The sequence below is a fragment of the Rhinopithecus bieti genome, unplaced genomic scaffold (genome assembly GCF_001698545.2).
Source record: "Rhinopithecus bieti isolate Rb0 unplaced genomic scaffold, ASM169854v2 scaffold_7509, whole genome shotgun sequence".
NCBI classification, from domain to species: domain Eukaryota; kingdom Metazoa; phylum Chordata; class Mammalia; order Primates; family Cercopithecidae; genus Rhinopithecus; species Rhinopithecus bieti.
In genome coordinates, this window is record NW_016805750.1 from 537,837 (window position 1) to 546,182 (window position 8,346).

Genomic DNA, 8,346 nt, shown 5'->3' on the forward strand with positions numbered 1-8,346 from the left:
TTTTTTTTTTTTTTTTTTTTTTTTTTAATGAATCTAAGCATGCCTTTACTCAATTCAAAGAAACCTCTGCCGGCTCTTTGTTGCCCTTAAAATGAAATCCTAAACGTGGTAATATAACATGGATTCATAATTTAACTCCAATTACCTCTCTTGCCTCAGAGCCCTTGTGGGTAAACTCTCAATTTCACAAGCTCTTTCAAACCTCCATGTAACATGCTGGTCAGGCTGCCGGAAGTGTCTTCCTTCTCCACCTGGTAAGCTTGTATTTACATCCCATGACTCAGCTCAGATATCCTCCTCACCAGTACCATGTCGGGCACTTACACATCATTCACATCTGCACCTCCCCAGTCTTTATTCCTTTAAGCCAGAAACATGGGTATCAGCCTTGACTTCCACATCCACTCATGTCTCATCCCCCATAACCACTTGACCACCAAGGCCCAGCTATTCTACTTTCTCAATGAGCTTCTACTCCACTCTAGAACCCTCCATATTCCCACTCTAGACTCCTCCACGTCCCCACTCTAGACCGACCCCTCCATATCCCCACTCTAGATCCCTCTGTGTCCCCATTCTAGACCTCTCCATATCCCCATTTTAGACCTCTCCATATCCCCACTCTGGACCTCTCCATATTCCCCACACCCCCCCATATCTCCACTCTAGACCCTTCCATATCCCCACTCTAGACCCCTCCATATCCCCACTCTAAACCGCTCCATATCCCCCACTCTAGACCCCTCCATATCCCCCTCTAAACCTCTCCATATCCCTACTCTAGACTCCTGCACATTCCTATTCTAGACCCCTCCACATCCCCACTCTAAACCGCTCCATATCCCCCACTCTAGACCCCTCCATATCCCCCTCTAAACCTCTCCATATCCCTACTCTAGACTCCTGCACATTCCTACTCTAGACCCCTCCACATCCCCACTCTAGACCCCTCCACATCCCCACTCTAGACCCCTCCATATCCCTACTCTAGATTTCTCCATATCCTTACTCTAGACCCCTCCGTATTCCCAGTCTAGACCTTTCTGTATCCCCACCTCCCTATTCCATCTCCCTCCATTTGTTTTCCACACAGCAGCCAGAATGAACCTTTAAAAACACAAAGCAAGTCATATCCACCCCAAAATAAAAACCCCTCAATGGCTTTTCATGCTCTTACAAAATGATTCACTGGTTGACGGAGCCCTGCACTGTGCCCTGCCAACCTCTCTACCCTGGCTTCCTAGGCCTCTCCCAGCACTGTGTTCTGGCCACATTGACCTTGCAGCTCCTTAAACCCACTGAGTTCCTGAACCTGTTCCCCCATCTCTGCCACCCCTTTCACCTGCCACTCCTTTCACCTTTTAGACCCAAATTCGAATGTCATTTCCTCAGGAAATAAGCACAGAACAGCAACCTGACCCAGTCTTAGGACACTCTGAAATTCTTCAGGGTGCTCACGGCTGCTTCCAATCGCATCTGCATCCTTATGTGATTATTCCATAAAGCTTCACCTCCCACCTGTAGACTGGCAGCTCCCCAAAGAGGGTGTTGGTTTTGTGCACCAGTCATACCCCACCCTCAACTGAGAACCCAGCACTCCACACTTACTGAATCAATAGGCAAATGAAAACCCTCAAATTTGATCTTCTCTAGTCACTGACCAGAATCTGAGTCCTCAACATGGAGAGTAAATGTAATCAGGCTCCTCTTCCTTAACAGGAACTCTTACCAGTTCCTGGTACTTGTCTTTCTACCAACTTCTATACCCACAGAGATTGGCACCCTCTCTCCTAATTTCCTGAATTCATCAGTTATCCCTTCACCTTCAAATGCTTCGACTGACAGACTATTTTAAAGCAAGAGAAACATAAGGGAGTTATTTTGGTCCTGGACAGAAACCAGTTCTTTAGATTTATATTGCTTGGCTTAAAACTGAACACCCAGGGTTAAATGTTCTTGCATGCAATTAGAGATTGTCCATAAGATGTCAGAAGTGGCATCTGAGGCACTCTGCTTCTTTATCAAGTATGTAAACTAAGCTTAGCAAAACCTGGTTAGCTGACTAATGGTATAGAAACAGGAAAGTACTTTCAAAACTACAAAACACCAAGCAACATTATTAACATTATGATCATTGCATTAGCCAGTCTTCCAGTTACTAGAAGAATATAAGTCCATTTTTACATGGCTAAAAGTAGCCTTCTTCAGTGAATATACTTATATATAGAAAATCCAAAAGAACTATCTGTATCAGGCACTGTCTGATAGAAGATTTATCTGAAAAAAATTTTAAATCATACCTATTAATATGAATCCAGGTGTGGGCTTTCTTTCTCAGGTAAGGGACAAAGGGTCTGCTTGTACAAGTGGAAATAACTGCCAAAAAGGCTGAATGGCAGGAACACATTGCCTAGGGATCCGGGAAGCAGCCTCAGAAAACACCTTCTCTGACCAGATACCTCCTTGAAGAAAATGTGTATTAGTTAAATGAGTGCATACATCATCATCATGGTATACAAACTTCTTCACTTCCTTTCCTTTCCTCTTTCTGTCCTTTTAGACTCAAATATACCAACCATAAGCCTTAGCATCCATAACTTTTAAGTCAGTTTCTAAATATACACAAACCAAATTAAGAATCCCCTACCTTTTGTTAACATTTGGGGATACTAGGTAAAAGACAAATAGGAATGCTTCGTACTGTACTATTTTTGTTAACTTTTCTGAGTTTGAAATTATCCCAAATGATTTAAAACTTTTTTTAACTTAAAAAAGATTATCCTATCATTGAATATTTTAAAATATTGCCATGACCAAGTTTACAGTTTGAATTTTAAAGCTGGGTCTAACACAGACCAGAATTACTTCAATTCATCCAGTTTCTGGCCACAAAGTGATTTTTATCAACTTACCTTCCTATCTGACATGCTCAGTTGCAAGTGCTATCTGGTCAAACACTCCAGAATCATCGAACACTACCCAGCTCCTGCAGGGGCAACTGATGTTCCTTCAGCTCGAGGAACTCTTTTATATACTCCAAGGTGAAAGTCCTCGCTCAAGATTCACAGAGGTATGGTTCAGCAAGCTGTACCATTGCCTTCAAGGCTGAAATGTCCACATCTGTCACCTAAAATGTAAAATAATGTGACTTAACATGTGGAAATCAAAATTAAGCTCCACATATAAAACACTACTAACAGGGTGATTTTTTAAAAGCATGCAATAGGGGCAGGGATTCTTCTTCCATTACGGAAGCCTATCCTTCCATAAAGGATAAACAAGAGAGGCCTAGCTTTTAGCCTCATGGAACTTACATTGTAATCAAGGGAGTAAATAAACAAGATAGTGGTGAGTAGGTGACAGAGAGTAACTAGCAGGGTGGTGATCTGGTTTTGCTGGGATGGCCAGGAGAAGTCACCTGAGCTGAGAATAAAAAGGAAGCAGCCATCTAAAGAGCACGGAAGATGCAAAAGGCCTGTGGCAGAGATGGGCGTGGCCACTGAAAGAGCAGAAAGGCAGTCCTTCTTGCTAGAGCCAAAGGGAGGAAGTTGGGAGCGGGGGAGAAACAGTAGGAGATAAGGTGGGAGAGAAAGGCAAAAAGACCAGGACACATAGAGCATCAGGCGCTTGGATTTTACAAGTTCTCCAGCACAATGAGAAGCCATAAAGCCAACACGGAACCCTTGGTAAATGCAATGCATTAGTAGTTTTAAGCAGAGAAATTGCATACTTCTTTTAAAACAATGACTTTGACTGCTTTTAGAGAAGTGACGAGGGCAGGAGGGGCGGGCACTATCATAACCCAATGAAAAGGCCTGAACTTCAACTGAAGATATTGGCATAATCCAAAACTTAAAAACTCACAAGGAAGAGCTGCAACCCACTGCCTCGTTCATAATCACTGCAGTATGCAATGCCATTTACTAAAGGAGCTGCAAAAAAACTTGTACTCACACTCCTTGGTTTAACATTTTAGCTTAACAGGGCTTTTTGTGGTTCAGTTAACAAACACTGCGAAAAACTCACAGCTGTAATTGGAGTGCAAATTTAATGTAAAAGGCCCAGTCATTTGAAAAAGATTGTTTTTACTTTCTTCAATGAGACACATTATCAAGAGATTAACCACATACCTACAAATTTACTAGGCAAAAATGGGATAGTTTTAAAATGCCTCTTTGGTTTGAGCTACTTAATGGGCTACAACTCAGAAGGTAAAAAATTAATGGAAACTGTTGACTTCATAATTAGGCCTCCTCATTTTTTAAACGATCTCAAATATTTCCTCCACTTCATAGGTTTATAATCCAGTTCCCCTTGTCAAAGGACACTGAAACTTAAGCCATTTTAATTCCCTGGTAGCTCCTCCTCAATTGCCTTTAAAATTTGCGGAACACTTCCTACACCATGGCAATTAGATGTGAAAAACATGCTATTTCAATCAGCTCATAAACTTTAATTAAAAATAAGCACTTTGGCTCTAAGAGTCTGAAGTAAAGTGCTTATAGCTTGAGACAAATGTCTTAACAACAAAATTAACTTCACCTCAAGCAGCACCTTGAGCGCATTATGTGCCAGACTGCACGCCATCCAGATGGCTCAAGGACCTTCTCCAAGAACTCAGCTGTGAATTTCCGTGCCTCAGAGGCCTTGCAGTCAGCCACAAACAAATTAAACACAGTAAGAAGTGAGAATGCAGAAAGCAGAGGAAAGTTAATAAATCCACTTAAATCCATTTTCTCAGAACCAACAACTGGCAATCTGAGGGACTGAGATAGGCCATCTACTTATAAACTAAAAAGATAAAAGGGGCAAAAAAGGCCGGGCACGGTGGCTCACGCCTGTAATCCCAGCACTTTGGGAGGCCTAGGTGGGCAGATCACTAGAGCTCAGGAGTTCGAGACCAGCCTGGGCAACATGGCAAAACCCTCTCTCTAGAAAAAACACAAAAATTAGCCAGGTGTAGCGGTGCATGCCTGTAGTCCCAGCTGCTCAAGCGGCTGAGGTGGGAGGATGGCTAGAGCTGAGAAGCAGAGGTTGCAGTGAGCCAAGATCATGCCACTGCCCTCCAGCCTGGGTGACAGAGCAAGACTCTATCACAAAAAAAAAAAAAAAAACCCAGAAAAGAAACAAAAAAGAGAACCTACTCACCTAAAATGTAGTCTTGATAGGCCCTGGATTACTCACAGAGCAAAAGTTGATTTGTTTGGAAAATTTCTAGGTGAAGTGGCTTTTTTCCTTCTGGAATAAAACTTTGTAAACCCGGCTTATCAAGACAGCTACGACCACTGAGTGAATCTTCATTTTGAAAGAAACCTAAAAAACCACAAAAAATAAGCAGGCATAAGTATCCCAGATACTTCCAGTGCTCGTAGAGTGCTTCTGTCTTCACATCCTTGCTTGAAATTCCAAACCAACAAGGATTTGAGTATGAATGCTCTACTTTTATCTCTATTATTGTCAGAAGAAACAGCTTTACAAACTTAAAAAATCTCAGAATCCAAGTTCTACTTAAAAACAGTAAGAGCTTAAGACCTTTCGCAAGTTAGGTTTTTGTTGTTACGTGGGGATTTGGGGGAAAGCAGAGAAATAACGTTGTTTTTTAATCCAGTGGAAACCACCTAAGTTCTTCTAGGGATCTTTACTATAGTTAGCAAGTTATAAAAGTCAAGTATCTGTTATTTTTTTCCCTCTCAAACACTGCCATAAAGCAGCATTAAGAGAGCTGATTTCCTATACTCCCTTTCCAGTGGGTTGAAACCTCTTTATTTTCTACAATATCAGTCTGCCAATGGCTCCTCAATAAACAGGGATGAGAGATTCTTAATAACGCATAAGGTTTACTTCACTAAGACTACTACTAGGTTCCTCCTCATTAATTTCAATGACTGTGTCTAAGGAAAAGATGAGAAAATGCAAATCACATTAGGTTTGGGCTGTATGTAATTATGTTTCATAAGGCATGATTCAGCCAGTGGCATATCTAATTCTGTGTAATAAGATGTTTTTAAAAAAACGAAATGACTACTAAATAAGCAATGCTGAGGGTAGCACTTAGACTGGCAGAGTAGTTTCCGAAGGCAGTTTCAAGGAAGGTGTCTGAGACAGTAATTAGCAGCAGTCTTTCTTCCCCCACCACCTTTGATTTTCTTTCCCTTTCCCTTTCTCCTTCCTTCCATTCCTTTGTCCCGGCTCAGGCCTCTAGAATTACTTGATCCCACAGATAAGATGATCAAAGCAGGCAAGGGTCTACTACTGTTCACAAACACTGACGCGCATGAGCCTTAGAGGGCATCAACACCTTACTGGCTGTGTGACAATCTCTCTGTGCCTCAGTTTTCTTGCCTATAAAGAGAAGATAAAAACAGTATGCCTACTTCAATTAAGAGAATTAAATAAATTACTTGTTAACCATTTACTACAGTGCCAATTACACAGTATATATGTATATTTGTTAAATATACCTTACTTCAGCACCACTCTTTACAGCCATTTTGTTTTTCCAGTTTTACCGAAGTAAATAAAAATTTTGTAATATAAGGTGTACAATGTGATGTTTTGATATACATTATGAAATGATTGCCACCATAAAGCAAATTAACATTTCCATCACCTTGCATTTGTGTGCTGGGAACACTTGTTTCATTCTCGGCAAATTTAAAGTACACATTAGTGTCATTAACTACAGTTACCAAGCTGCACACTAGATCCCCAGAACTTACTCAACTTTGTACACGTTGACCCGCATCTTCCCCATTTCTCCCACTTGCAGGCAAGCACCGCGCTGCTTTTTCTCTCAGTTCTGTTTTATTTTCCACATAGGTGATATTATTTAGAATTTTTCTTTCTTTACAGCCACTTTAAAATATTCTGCTTCGCACATTGTTTCACTGCGTCTTCACCACAAGGACAGTCACTGGCTCCGTCTTTAGATGGGAAAACTGCGGCCCGGAGACTTTTGCTAATTGGAAAGGTGGGTCAGTGGTGGAATTAAGTCACACTTATGTCTTCTCACTTCGCGGCGGCTCTTTCCACTACACGATACAACTGAACGTGTTAAAAGTAAAAAACGTGACCCAGTTTAAAATGTCGGGGGGGCGGGGAGCGGGGGAGGAGGAATCTGCCCGAGGAGTGAGGAGGCAGAAAAGACCGAGAACGAGGGGACCCCGTTCCATTTCTGGACCCCGTCCGTAGGCTGCCCGCCAGACTTGGGGTCGCTCTGCCCTGGGCGATCAGGACAGCTGCGCGGGCCCAGGGTTCCAGCTGCCTTTTTCTTCGGGAGAGCGAATGGCTCGAATCTCCGCGGAGATGGAGCTGGAAAAGCAGAGCCATCGCTCCACAGCTCGCGGCAGTTCCTTGAAGCCCACCCAGGTGGGGAGTCCCTGACGCAGCCCAGCTCCCTGCAGTCTCGGGGAAGCTGAGGCAGAGAGTGAAGCCCCGACCCTGGTCCTTCCCGACCCCGACGTCCTGGCCCGCCGGGTCCCGAGGCCTCGGCCCGGGCGCCCCACGAGGGTCCCGACGCCCAGGCCACGCTCGAGAGCGGCTCCTGGCCCAGCCCGGCGGGCGTTCACCTTCCTCCCGGACACTGGCACCTCCCTGGCCGCCCAGGTGCACGCGACCCCGAGTCTCCGTCTCCCCGGCAGCCCAGTCACTCACTTCAAATTCCCGCGGACGGTCCCCTGGACAGTGACGCGACGGCGCGGCGCCTCTGATTGGACGGGCGGCCGAGCTCGTACCCTTGAGAGCCCCGCCCCGCCGCCCCCGCCGAGCGCCCCCTCCGGGCAGGCGGACTGCTGCTCTCGCTTAAGCTCTGGCGTGGGGCTGCGCGGGACCAACGGGAGCGAAGTTGAACGGGAACATCATTGGAGATGATTTTGAAAATGAGCAAGCCATGCCTGGAATGAGAGAGAGTGGGAAATACACTGGATTGAGAGTCAGAAGACATGGTGTTTAGACGGGCTTTGGCCATTCTTAGGGGCACTGCCTTGGGCAAATCATTTCCCCTTTCAGGCGCACCTCACCTGTGCCAGGATGCTGGCCCCCCTCCATGGCCAGAAAATTCCACCACCAAAATCAGTCTCTCTCTCTCTCTCCTCTCAACACACACACGCACACGCACAGTGTATTTTCAAAGAATGTCAAATGTAGTATTTTTTTTATTATTGATCAAAGGCAGCTGTAGCTTCCAATAATGGCTAACATTTACTGAGTACTGTGTGCGAGACACCCTCCTGCATGCTTTACCTGAATTATCTTATTTAATCTTCAAAAACCATCCCGTGAGAAAGGAACTATTATTATACCTATTTTACAGAGAATGGAGTCAACGAGAAGTGAAGTGACTTCTCC

General features: G+C 44.2%; 1 pseudogene; it reads right to left on the reverse strand.

Moving 5' to 3' along the window:
- The window catches only part of LOC108530586 (SHC SH2 domain-binding protein 1-like), a 48,474-nt pseudogene extending 41,145 nt beyond the window's left edge, over positions 1 to 7,329 (reverse strand).
- Between the last annotated feature and the right edge of the window lie 1,017 nt (positions 7,330 to 8,346).